This window comes from Gadus macrocephalus, chromosome 12 (genome assembly GCF_031168955.1).
Source record: "Gadus macrocephalus chromosome 12, ASM3116895v1".
Lineage (NCBI taxonomy): Eukaryota > Metazoa > Chordata > Actinopteri > Gadiformes > Gadidae > Gadus > Gadus macrocephalus.
The window spans coordinates 12,969,635-12,984,132 of NC_082393.1; the positions used below are offsets into that span (position 1 = coordinate 12,969,635).

The window sequence follows — 14,498 nt, forward strand, 5'->3', positions numbered from 1 at the left end:
TTAAAAACCTTTTCTCTTGTATCGCCGAATTATTAGTGTGCTTGCTTGATGTAGGCCTACAAGAATCGGTGGTTTTAATCGCGTATGATAAATTCTCTGTCATTATTGTCCGGTGCTGCCGGGCTGGGCGGCGTCAGTGTCCGCCTGCGTTTCATTCAGACAGCTGCTCCATCCTTGTCCAGACGCTACACTTGTTGGCGTCGTCACCGCCTTCTCTTGTCTGCAGGGATACCGAAGGGCAGACTCAGGTTGCACTATAGGATGCTTTAAAGAAAAACTTGAATTATTGTTAAAGTAGATCATGTTTTGCTCACCGCTCGCATTGACTTGACTTGAACGAATAATCAAAAATCAAAATCTCCTATTACATGGGGCTCCTGTACTGGGACTGCAGAAGTCAATTTAGAGCTAGTGATGTTCTTGTCGTCGCGGGAGTTTCTCGTCTCAGCTTCTTCTTATTGACCTCTGGGCTGCTCCTCAGCTCCCTGCGGGACACCAGGGGTGGTGGTGGCCAGTTGTTTTTCCGCCCTCTGATACCGGCCCGCTATGCATCTCCTTCGGACAGTTTCGCCGCCGCAATCCCATGCAAGGGTCTCTCTCTCTCTCTCTCTCTCTCTCTCTCTCTCTCTCTCTCTCTCTCTCTCTCTCTCTCTCTAGCTCTATCCTTCTGACTCTCTCGCTATCCGACTCTCTCTCTCTCTTCCCGTGAAGCAAAGAGGATGCTGGCGACTTTCCTGGCCAAACTCTACAGGATTACCATGAATTCAAGATGCGGGTGTTGGTGATGATGATGTAACCAACAGGTATGTGTTTCTGACATGCAAGGGATGGGGATCTAAGATAAATTCCGTTGGGTTTAGAATCAGGCTATACGTAACTGTTGTACAGAGACCTTTCTCTTTATTTTGAGTCAGCATTTTGAACCAATGATAACCTCCCTGGGGTTGAATGAATGGGAACATGCATCACAGTGAAGTGGCATCCCATTATGATGATAAATGATGGGCTGGCTGGGTGAGAAGAGGGGGTTGATTAGAAGCTAACGGTCCTGGCTCTGTCTCTCAAATAGCAAGTAAAATTATGTTTAATGTTGTATATTCTATCTGTTGGTGAGCAAAACACAATATATAGGCTAATCTTTCCAAGGGAGGGGGAGCGGGGGGTGGGGGGTTGTCCATTTCTGCCTGGGTCATTGGTACCTAAATCAACTGCAATCATAGCTCTATCTGTGTTTGTGTGTGTGGGCATTCATTGTTTTGATCCATTCTTGGATAAGAGGGTTCAAGAAGTGTTTGTCTGTGTATTTGCGTTGGGGCAGGGGGCAGCTTGACTTAAGAGCTGGCTTCTATATGTCCTCCTCCACCATCCCTCCCTCATTCCCTCCCTCCATTCATCTCTCTCGGCTCCCCTTCCCTCCATTGCTCGATAACTCATCTCTCTCTCTCTCTCTCTCTCTCTCTCTCTCTCTCTCTCTCTCTCGCTCTGCTCTGCTCTGCTCTGCTCTGCTCTGCTCTGGGGGGTGGCTACAGAACCACTCCCCCCCCTCCTATGGAGGGAGGCAGCAGGAAAGGCTGTGATTTCCCAGGAGAGCGTGGAGTCATGGCATGGTCCCCCTAACAGACCACATGCAGCAGGGGAAATGCATTAACACACCGCAGTTCATCCTGCAGCAGACATCACAGACCTGACAGTAGACGCTGGCGCTCACTTTTTGTGTTTGAGTTTATTTATTTCCTCTACCTTTCTTGATCACTATACCCGTAGTATAAAGTTTGGAAATGAAAAAAAAAAGTGTTTTTTTGTTTTGAATGGAGTCCAGTGTTTCCCACAGCCCAGGTAGCAAAGTTGGCGGGGGGGGGGGGGGGGGGGGAGAAAGGGTTGGACAATGAGTCCAGCCGGAGGGGGGGGGGCATTTCGCGGTTGCTCATTCACGTAATCGAGCACAAAATACATACATTTCAAAGTGGACCGGCCCACCGGGAGACCTCCCAATCTCTCGGATCTCCAACCTCTACTGCAGAGCGAATTAAAATCGCCGGCAGAACGGCCTGGGGGGTCTAACACCGTAATTTAGCCTACATAAACTATAACCGCATTTCACATTAATCGCAATTATTACACCGCTGTCATGGAAAACAAAATACTTTTTGCCTATAATGACGTCTTTGGTCAGGTAACTTTTCAACCCCAGCGTCTTCGGTTGCTAAGCGACGTCAACGTCTTTGGCGGACTGTTTCTCTGCTGAACAACACTACGAATGATTGTAACAAATACATTGTAAAAGGACACACCATGTGCAGTAATTGTTTCGTTTTGGCACGTAGCCGTGTAATAAGCAGGATAATGTATAGAACGCGGCTGTCATTATCGAAATTAAGCCCCTTCAGTGGGAAGCAAGACACCTTCAAATGCGCGTCGGTGTCCTTTTTGCACTGTCTGGGATTATTTTCCCGATAATGACCGGATTATTTTCCCGATAATGACCGGCATATACATTATCCCTTACTTATTACACGGCTCTTCTCAATGCTGTAGACTGCTCCATTCACTTGCATGGGCCTTCCTAAAGTTCAGCTCTCAATTATTTTTGTTTTTACACGGCTCTTCTCAATGCAGTGGAATGCTCACGTCCACCATATTGACCGCTGTCAAGGACAGCCTCTGATTCACGTCATCTGTTAAGCATCTTAGAGTACCATATTAAGCGCTATATAAATTTCATTTATTATCTGTAATTCTGTATCACTCTGCAGTCCAGTAACTTATCAACCCCAGCGTATTCGGTTGCTAAGCGACGTCAACTACTTTGGGGAACTATTTCTCTGCTGATCAACGATACGAATGATAACAAATACATTGAAAAGGACACACTTTGTGAAGTAATCTTTTTCAATTTGGCAAGTAGCCATTACTAATAATACCAATACTCTTTGGCTGGGATGATGAGGCATCAGACAATCAAGTCATTTTAGCCTGAATATATAGGTAAAAAGCACCAGAGCAGGTTGCTAGTACCATTGACAGTATCAGAACGATAACCGGTTGAACTAAATGGATGTGGTAGGCTACACCACGGGATGCATCTGCAGACCATTGCCACATAAATAAAGGTAAGACGCGATATTTATTGCTTAAGATTTGATGGTGCTGTGGTTAGGTCTTTTGTGTTTTTTGTATTCAAGTGGTCGGCTGTTTAAACTTCAGATTCAGATTCAGCTTTATTGGCCAGGTTTGCGAACAAACGAGGAATTTGACTTCGGTCCCTTAGCTCTCTATGTACAACACTTAACCTACACAACACACAACATTTAACCTATTGTTAATATCTAAAAAAGAGAAAAACACAAAACAGAAAACAGTACAAAAAAATAAATAAATATAAATAAACGGTTAAGTATACAGAATAACAATACAATACAATAAATAACAATAATTATAATAATATAATAAAATAGAGGGTGGGGGCTAATTCTGAGCGTTCAACAGAGAGACTGCTTGGGGAAAGAAGCTGACTTTGTGTCGGCTGGTTTTGGCAAACAGTGCCCTGTATCGCCTGCCCGAGGGTAGGAGGTTGAACATTTTGTGACCAGGATGTGAGGGATCTAGGGCGATTCTTGTTGCCCTTTTCCTGACCCTGGACTGGTACAGGTCCTCAATGGTGGGAAGGTCAGCTGCAATGATCTTCTCCGCAGCCCGTATTGTCCGTTGCAGTCTGGCCCTGTCCCGTTTGGTGGCTGACCCAAACCAGACAGTGATCGAGGTGCAGATGACAGACTGGATGATGGCTGAGTAGAAGGTGGTCAGCAGCTCTTTAGGCAGATTAAACTTCCTTAGTTGTCGCAGGAAGTATAACCTCTGCTGGGCCTTTTTCTGGACAGAGTAAATGTGGGGACACCATTTTAGGTCCTGTGAAATGGTTGTACCTAGGAACCAAAAGGAATCGACAGTGGACACTTGCAATTGATAGTCGGTGGAGTCAGTCTCTTGTTGACACAAAGTGTATTTTGGTCATTCTTGCTTTGCTTGAATTCTGGAATAATTGTGGGGGGGAGTGTATGAGTTTTGGTCAGAATGCCTGATGTAGGCTAGTTTTGATGGAATGCGTGTTGTGAATTGAGAACAGCCAGCTCATGATGTGATACAGCGTTCAGCTGTGCAACAAATATTTTTTTCTTTTTCAATCTTGACGACTTTTGTAGTGCTGTGTGTAGCCACACGCCCTAGCCCGTGACGTACGGGCTAGGGCATAATTACAACTCGTTTTTTAATATATGTATCTGTTTTTCTGTTTCTGAAAACGAGAAATCAAATGACCAAATTTATACACAGACCCATCAGATCTGATTGACAGAAATACAATTGTGAGAATCTTTTTATTTCAATATTCAGAGGAAATCAGGCCTACTGTATGTAAATAAGATTTAAAATGTCTAGGTAGTATAACTGATAACTATGGAAGCATATATGAAGCAAAATTCAAATAGCAATTCAATTTGCAATTCAATAAGTCATTACATTATGCAATTGACAATTAATTTGGCAATTTTATAATGTAATTTGTAAATTCGTTATTCAAAGTGTATTTTAATATGCAAAGTGACAATGCAATCCTCAATTAAATTTGCAAAAGTTAGAACATTATAAATAGAATATCATTTTGTCAAATTCTTTGAGTTCCTTTATTCAAATTGAAAATCTATAACGTCCCCGTTGCGATATTCAAATGACATTTCAATCCGCAAAAAAGCTTTGCAAAAGATTTGGCAAAACGTTTTGCAAAACGTTTTCCAAAACGGAATCCAAAACGTTTTCCAAAAAGTCAATATGCAAAGTGGCAAACGTCTCAGCCAATCAGCGTCTGGTCGGGAACTACGTCACTCCCTATTGCCTCCAAGGTTACCTCCACGGTGGGTCTCCCGACCCTGTGTTTCGCACCCAGTGCCTGTAGCACTTGGGAAATCTTTGTGTTTACCACACTGGCGTCAAAACGTACCAGTGAGGATAAGTCCCCTATTTCCCAGAGCACGCACTCTATCTACTGCATCTGTGTCTTCAACACGATTGTTCTCCACATCATCGGCCAAACTTCGGAGCGTATCAATAATCTACTCCACTGGTGACCAAACTGACCATGGACCTGACACATACGAAAGTTTTTTGTTTTTGTTTTTTTTAATACATTTTATTGACAATTAGCAATACAACAACAGCCAGGGGGTACAGACATAAAATACAGACACAAAAAATACAAAATGCAGCATTAAATTAAATAAAAATATTATAAAGAGCACACACACTAGGGGCCCTATTTTAACGGTCTGAAACGCAAGTGGGAAGCGCAAAGCGCAAGTAGCTTTGTGGGCGGTTCTACGGCGCTATCGCTATTTTACAGGCGGATAAATGACACTTGCGTCGCGGCGCAAGTGTCAAAAGGGTTGGTCTGAAGCAGCCTAGTTACCCGTAGGTGTGGTTTGGGCGTAACGTCCAACAAACCAATGAGAGTGCCAGCTCCCATCCCCTTTAAGAGCCATGAGCGCATTTGAATCGGACGAGTTGATATTTTGACAGCGCGTCTGCAGTCTCCGATGAGACAGATGCACATGAATTTCAAACTGCAAATGGCTCAGTTTATTGCCAAATAATATGGCCTAATTCACACATGGAATAAGGGGTTTTCTTCCACAACTTCAGAAATACTCCTCAAATAGAGTCCTCAAATAAATTTCGGCAAAGAAAACGTATATGATATAACATATGATATGCGGTAACTGTGGTTCTATTTAATGATATACGCAATACATTATAAACATTGTTTCTTATCAGTATTGTATGCTATCCTAATATGCATGTGTCCTCGCGGTAATAGACATTGCCATTGATTGTATTATGCGTTAGGTGTTTAGTTTGCGTGTGTTTAAACAGAGCACACACGCGTGCCCGCATTCATTCATTCTTTTTACCACTCACTCGCGGTAAAACAATGTTTTTCACGATCAAATACTCCTCCTCCTCCTCCTCATCGTCATCCGCTTATCCGGGGTCGGGTCGCGGGGGGAGCAGCTCAAGCAGGGGGCCCCAGACTTCCCTTTCCCGGGCCACATTGACCAGCTCTGACGGGGGGATCCCGAGGCGTTCCCAGGCCAGTGTTGAGATATAATCTCTCCACCTAGTCCTGGGTCTTCCCCGAGGTCTCCTCCCCACTGGACGTGCCTGAAACACCTCCCAAGGAAGGCGCCCAGTGGGCATCCTTACCAGATGCCCGAACCACCTCAGCTGACTCCTTTCTAAGTAAAGGAGCAGCGGCTCTAATCCGAGTTCCTCACGGATGGCTGAGCTTCTCACCCTATCCCTAAGGGAGACGCCAGCCACCCTTCTGAGAAAACTCATCTCGGCCGCTTGTACCCGCGATCTCGTCCTTTCGGTCATCACCCAGCCCTCATGACCATAGGTGAGGATAGGAACGAAGATCGACCGGTAGATCGAGAGCTTTGCCTTGCGGCTCAGCTCTCTTTTCGTTACAACGGTGCGGTAAAGCGAACGCAATACCACCCCCGCTGCTCCGATTCTCCGGCCAATCTCACGCTCCATAGTACCCTCACTCGCGAACAAGACCCCGAGGTACTTGAACTCCTTCACTTGGGCTAAGGACTCATTTCCTACCCGGAGTAAGCAATCCACCGGTTTCCTGCTAAGAGTCATGGCCTCAGATTTAGCGGTGCTGATCCTCATCCCAGCCGATTCACACTCGGCCGCCAGCCGATCCAGTGAGTGCTGAAGGTCACAGGCCGATGATCCAATGAGGACCACATCATCTGCAAAAAGCAGTGACGAGATCCTCAGACCACCGAACTGCAACCCCTCCCCACCACGACTACGCCTCGATATCCTGTCCATGTATATCACAAACAGGATTGGTGACAAGGCGCAGCCCTGGCGGAGACCAGCACCCACTGAGAACGAAACTGACTGGCTGCCGAGAACACGAACACAGCTCTCGCTTTGGGAGTACAAAGATTGGATGGCCCTGAGGATAGACCCCCTTACCCCATACTCCCGCAGCACCTCCCACAGTTTCTCCCGGGGGACCCGGTCATACGCCTTCTCCAGATCCACAAAACACATGTAGACCGGATGGGCATACTCCCAGGCCCCCTCCAGGATCCTTGCGAGAGTGAAGAGCTGGTCCGTAGTTCCACGTCCGGGGCGAAAACCGCATTGTTCCTCTTCAATCTGAGGTTCGACGATCGGCCGAACCCTCCTTTCCAGCACCTTGGAGTAGACTTTACCAGGGAGGCTGAGAAGTGTGATACCCCGGTAATTGGCACACACTCTCTGGTCCCCCTTTTTGAACAGGGGAACCACCACCCCGGTTTGCCACTCCTTTGGCACTGTACCCGACTCCCACGCGATGTTGAATAGGCGTGTCAACCATGACAGCCCCTCAACACCCAGAGCCTTTAGCATTTCTGGCTGGATCTCATCAATCCCTGGGGCTTTGCCACTGCGGAGATGTTTGACTACCTCAGTGACCTCCACCAGGGAAATTGACGACGAAACACCATCAACCTCGAGCTCTGCCTCCAACATAGAGGGCGTGTTATTCGGATTCAGGAGTTCCTCAAAGTGTTCCTTCCAACGTCCGACGACCTCCTCAGTTGAGGTCAACAGAGTCCCATCCTTACTGTACACAGCTTGGATGGTTCCCCGTTTCCCCCTCCTGAGGTGCTGGATAGTCTTCCAGAAACACTTTGGTGCCGACCGAAAGTCCTTCTCCATGGCCTCTCCGAACTTCTCCCACACCCGCTGCTTAGCCTCCGACACGGCAGCCGCTGCAGCCCTTCGAGCCTGTCGGTACCCTGCAACCGAGTCAGGAGTCCTCCAGGATATCATATCCCGGAAGGCCTCCTTCTTCAGTCGGACGGCTTCCCTGACCACCGTAGTCCACCATGGTGTCCGAGGGTTACCGCCCCTTGAGGAGCCTAAGACCCTGAGGCCACAGCTAGCCACCGCAGCTTCAGCAATGGAGGCTTTGAACACCGCCCACTCCGGCTCAATGCCCCCAACCTCCACAGGAATGCCAGAAAAGCTCCGCCGGAGGTGTGAGTTGAAGATACCTAGGACGGGGGCCTCCTCCAGACGTTCCCAGTTCACCCGCACTACTCGTTTGGGCTTACCAGGTCTATCCGGAAATTTCCCCCATTCCCTGATCCAACTCACAACCAGATGGTGGTCGGTTGACAGTTCCGCCCCTCTCTTTACCCGAGTGTCCAAAACATGCGGCCTCAGATCAGATGACACGATCACGAAATCGATCATCGATCATCGGCCTAGGGTACTCTGGTACCAGGTACACTTATGAGCACCCTTATGTTCGAACATGGTGTTTGTTATGGATAATCCATGACTAGCACAGAAGTCCAATAACAAACGACCGCTCGGGTTTAGATCAGGGAGGCCGTTCCTCCCCACCACGCCTCTCCAGGTGTCTCCATCGTTGCCCACGTGGGCGTTGAAGTCTCCCAGCAGAACTACGGAGTCCCCTACTGGAGCCCCATACAGGACTCCATTCAGGGTCTCCAAGAAGGCCGAGTACTCTGAGCTGCTGTTTGGTGCATACGCACAAACAACAGTCAGAGTTTTCCCCCCTACAACCCTTAGGCGCAGGGAGGCGACCCTCTCGTCTACCGGGGTAAACTCCAACACCGCGGCGCTCAGCCGGGGATTTATGAGTATCCCCACACCCGCCCGGCGCCTCACGCCCTTGGCAACTCCGGAGAAGAATAGAGTCCAACCCTTATCCAGGAGTACGGTACCAGAGCTGAGACTGTGCGTGGAGGTAAGCCCCACCAGATCTAACTGATAGCGCTCCACCTCCCTCACAAGCTCCGGTTCCTTTCCCCACAGCGAGGTGACGTTCCACGTCCCCAGAGCCAGCTTCTGCCGCCCGGGTCTGGTCCGTCGAGACCCCTGACCTTCGCTGCCACCCATGTGGCTGCGCACCCGACCCCAACGGGTCTTCCCACAGGTGGTGGGCCCATGGGATGAAGAGAGGGGGGGTGCCACGTAGTTTGTTCGGGCTATGCCCGACCGGGCTCCGTGGCAAACCCGGCCACCAGGCGCTCGCCAACGAGCCCTCCGTCTGGGCCTAGCTCCAGACGGGGGCCCCGGGCTTCCTCCGGGCCGGGTCACATCTCCTCTTTTTTCGTTATTCATTGGAGTTTTATGAACCATTCTTAGTCTGGCCCCTCACCTGAGACCACTCTGCCATGAGAGACCCTACCAGGAGCACAAGGCTCCAGACAACACAGCTCTCAGGTTCACAGGGACACGCAAACCTCTCCACCACGATAAGGTGACGGTTCCAGGAGAGGTCAAATACTCATCAATCCTAAAAGTTATGGGCATGTAGGCCTACACGATGTCTGTGTCAAGAAAATATGTGTTTGCTGTACGGTGTTTGCAGATCCATTGATTTAAAAGTACAACTTATTACCGCTGCATCAGCTGTTCTTTCCCAAATAATTTACCAAGAATGTGCGGCTAGTGTCGTGGATTAATCGAGATTTAAAACACTTAGACTAATTCAAGAGAGAGAGAGAGAAATGAAATCGAGGGGTCCGGAGCAAGAATTGACAAAAGACTTTATCGTGCAGAAAAACAACAACGACGACAGCCTGAGTGGGTTTGCAAAGTCACTGTCGTTCACAAACTGCGGCGTCTTTTTATACACACAAACAGAGCAGCTTCTCCTTGAGGTGTCTGCCTCCACTCAGTCATAAATCCATCTTAACCTGAATGGTCAGCAAATAGACAACAAATGGTCAACAAAGATAGCCCAAAACACAAGGCTGAGGTCAGCATGCCTTATCCCCGTAGCGTCCTGCTCCTTTTTAGGGGCACCATCTGTTCTGAACCCAGACACCCAGGCCCCGTGTGTTTCTCCACTATTAGACACACAGACCTCATAATAATCATGGTTTACCATAGAATATACTCCTTAATTTCTACCACACATCCCCCCTTTTTTGTAAGATAAGATCACAACAAAAACATAACAGTCGTTTAGGCCATATTTTGCACTACATTTGATCATCATTAAAAACCTTTAAGCATGTTCAGGAATCTCAACCTGTATAATTCTCAGGATTTTAAACCTGTTTAAGGCAAAAAGATCTATCAAATGTTTAACTAGAATTCACACATAACATAGTATTTTCAGCATGCATTGAAAATTAGCATTTCAGAATATATGACAAAAAATATGAAACTCAGAAAAATGACATTTCAAAAAATGAGTAAATAATAGAAATTAAAAAACTAAGATTGTCAACAAGCTTGCATAGACTTGGATAGCTCTGATTATCGTCATGTACCGGTATACTATATAAACGTGGGGGGTTTGGGCATCGTGGTTGTTGCTTCTGTTTGCAGCCACCAGCCCTGAAACCCATTAGTCCAATGTCCATTTGTTCAAACTGTCCGAAATGGTTGTGGTTCACATGGAGAGGTCACCAGTTAAGAAAATAGGACCTCCTTCTGATGTCAGATTCTCACAGTTCGGTCTCCTCTCTAGATTCACTCCAATCTATCTCCCCATAGAGCATCCTCTCCCAGTCACCCGACTCCTCTAGGTTGTTCATCGCAAGTGTGAATGATCCATCTGGGGCAGTGTTATTTGGAATGAAGGTACAACCCATTTCACCTATAAGAGCACAAACTCCCCCCTTTTCTGCTAAAAGCCAATCTAAAGCCTGTCTGTTCTGCCAAGCCACAGCTTTAAGAAGTATATATTCTCTCATATTTAATTTATACTTTCTGTTATAGCCCCATGCATCCCTGACGTTACTGTTAAACACCATTTCATTGGATTAACTTGGATATTTACTTCACACCGATTCTTCCTGTGCACATGTTCACGATTCTGGTGGAAGGTTAATGCACATAACGGTTGGTTATCCGACATAACAGTAAACACAAATTCATTAATTTGGTCTCGCGGTGGTATCTGAGCATATAAGACTATTTTCCCTTTCTTGTTGACTATTCCTGAGTGAGTTGGGGCCGGATTGTCCTGTGTTTCTCTTAGGCTTCCTTCAGTACCAGCCCCTGATTCCTGGCTCTTCCAGGTCTGTGTTGTCTCCGTGGTTTCATCCTTCCTCGGGGTCTGTGCTTGTGCCAGCGGAATCTGGCACAACCCGTAAAGGATCAGAAACAGGCTCCCCATTTTCAGCAACATCATGTTGCTGAATCTCTTGGCTCGACTGGATCTGGTCCTGGGGCGGCTGGTCAGCCCCAGGTGTGTCTGCGTCTGGCTCCTCCTCCTCACTCCTCACGTGCAGTGGTTGAGATGATACCACGTGGCACTTCCTTCCACTTGGATGGCTGTTGGTGTTGCGTTGGTGACTTTGTATGGTCCTTCTCTCCTGGGTTCGTTTGTTCCACTTTCTCCTGAAGACTCTGAGATACACGTGGTCACCTGGCTCCACCCCCCTTGGTGGCTCCTTCTCCAACTCTGGAACTCTGTCTTTCTCCTGTTAGTAAATAAGCCTGTGTATGCCAGTTAGTTGTCCCAAATAGCGTCTTAATTCAGTTTTCAATTGTTCCAATGGAGGACCTTTGTGAGGCCCTCGAATGACAGATGAAGGCATGGGTCGACCCGTAAACATTTCATGCGGGGTTAGATGCGTCGCTCGGTTAGTTTTCATGCGATAACTCATTAGTGTCAGTCGTAGTGCATTAGTCCTTTAAGTTAGTACTCTAATTTAATTTTGTTAATCTTTGTCTTAAGCGTCCGATTCCTCTCTCCACCATACCTTGTGGTTTGAGGAATGTAGACACAGCCTAATCTTTGTTTGACATGCAGATGTTAAATCACTTGTTTGAGTGTTTTCTGAATAAACACTGCCCTATTGCCTGAGCTAATTTGTGACGGAATTCCAAACCTTGGCATGACTTCTCTAGTCAGAACCTTGATTACCGTAACCGCACTTTGGTCTTCTGATGGGACTGCTTCTACCCATCTGTTGAACACTGTTTTTTCAAATATTTCACACTCATTTAGCTGGATGTTAATCATTGTTTGCAAGTATGGTGAAGAAAAACCTTGTTTTCAAAATTTTTCTAATTCTCCTCAATACCTCCCCCCTTGCGCAATGGTCAAAGCCATGCGCAGTAAATGATAAGCAAATCTAATAACGCCGTTGGTGCAACCAACGTCGAAACGTGTAACCTTAAGCATCAGCAAACTGAAACCAATCTTTTGGGAAGGGAAATCGAAACCTGTATGTTCAAATCCAAAGCCCAATATGGGTGGGTTTACCATCAGCCGCCCGAAACCACGCTGTTCCGAGGTCATGTACTAAGCCGAAAAAACGTACATGCGTTAGTGGCCTTCTATGCCACAAAGGTAAAATAAAATGAAATAAAACGCGACATGCCCCGTTTCAAGACGACCTCTGCTGCCAGAGCTGACATATCTGACTCCTGTTCCCCCTCCACCTTTCATCAGCCGGCTTTTCCTATGATGGTTGCAGTCCGTCACTCCATGATCAAGTGAGCCAGTGCTCACAGTGACTCTGCCAAGTAATCGTGACTGTGCCTGAATTAGGTTGTCCCGGGCTTCAAGGTGGGATCTTACCCGTCGTTGGCTAACCAGCCTTCCATACTGGCTTATTGCAGGATGCCGTACCTGGGATACGATCAATCCCCACCTATATGGTGGTATAGATCGCAAAGTGGAGGGATGGAGACAGAGTCATCAGCCGCATCTGCCTTATGCAACCATATGTGTGCGTAATGAATACAAATCAGGGCGACTATAAAACAAAAGATAATTTATCAGAGTTAAAATTATTAAAGTGTTGCAGCAGTATTAGTGGCATTTGAAGGTAAACCCACTACTTCCGAATCCAATTTGACAACATAGCACGTATGACTCCTTCCCAGCAGATGTGGCGTCAACCCACCTACTGTCCTTTACTAGGGAGATGTGAAAGAAAACAAAAATCACAATATTAAAACTTGCATTTTCAATATTGCGCGACTCACTTTTGTCTTAACCATTACTCAAAATCATAATTCTCTTCATAATCCTACCCGATTGCCCTTCACTATCTATTTAAATTGAACGACCTAATTAAACCTTTTATTCTACCTATTTATTTTGAATGACATGTCATTGTGGATAACCTAAATTAGAAATTTGGATAACGTTTTATCATACTTATTCGGTCTAATTTTTAAGTATTGCCGATTGTTTTTTCTAAATTATAAGATCACTTTTAATATATTGTCTATTACTTATCATAATCTCGAGGGAAATATTTTATTTGTGTTGTTATCTTGGCACCTAGACCTCGTCAGGTCCAAGCACCAAAATAACATCCACCTATCCACGCAGAGTCCATGGGTTGGGTCTGCTCCTCTTTTGTTGAGTCATTTTACCCTGGCGCCATTGAACCCATTGACTCCTGTGGAGTGTGGTGTGCAGACAATTTTTTAACGCTAATTGCTCATGTTTTGGAGTCTAAATAATTATTCCTAAATCCTGTAATCACCATTTGACTTGCTCAGGGACACATCAACACTCAGCTAGGAGAGATGGGGATCGAACCAGCAACCCTTTGGTTACTAGCCAACTGCTCTACCTCCTGAGCTAAACGACCCCAGCCACCTCTCCGCTGATTTATTACCTCCGGGTCGGTCCTCATCCGCCCTTTTTGCTTTCTATACATTCCACTCCCTTCTCCAAACACCTTCTCCCTCTGATCCAACCTGTTGTCTCACCAGTGCTCTGTGTACCAAGATGTAATGATATATACGCGATGGAGAGTCTCCAAGAGCCACAGAATCACCAATCCCAGCGGTGGTTCTAGGTTTTTTCTAAAACAGTGGACATGGGTTACATACAGGAACCAATTACAGAGTACATCCAAACACATAAATCATGTATTAGGCACAATGCAAATTCAATCTCTTTCTCTCTGTTGTCTCTCTGTCCAGCCCCCACCTGCGGGTTTTTTCATTACTTACATTCCTTCTCTCTAACTTTCTTTACCTCTCTTTATCTACTTCCTTTGCTTTCACAAATCTCCATAACCATTTTCACTTTCAGTAATCCTTTCCTTTCCTTTCTGGTTTATTCGTTTTTTGGACACTCTCCAAAACTAGATTTATTAATCTTAAAAAGGCCATCGAAAGATATGAATCTCTCCAAAGAAAATTCCAACCGGAAAGCCTTCTCCAATCTCATCGTCACTTCTCGTTGCCAATCTACACACTCTTCCTCTTCTTTGTCTCACTCTTCACAAATCACTTCATCTGTCCCCTCTAACTTAACTCAATGCTAACTCTTACTCACTCACTCACTCACTCACTCACTCACTCACTCACTCACTCACTCACTCACTCACTCATACAACTTAAAATAGGAATTCACAGATTCTCATCCTTGGAGCTGTCATAGGCATTAACTGCGTGTGTTCCGAGAATCCTAAAGT

At 46.3% G+C, this 14,498-nt stretch overlaps 1 protein-coding gene across 1 annotated transcript in view; it reads left to right on the forward strand.

Annotated features, from left to right (window-relative positions):
• The first annotated feature begins 616 nt into the window (after positions 1-616).
• The window catches only part of fam163ab (family with sequence similarity 163 member Ab), a 164,881-nt gene continuing 150,999 nt past the window's right edge, over positions 617-14,498 (forward strand). Inside the window, exon 1 of the mRNA XM_060066967.1 lies at positions 617-803. The gene's annotated coding sequence lies outside the window, so the exon portion shown is untranslated. The remainder of the gene's footprint in view (positions 804-14,498) is intronic.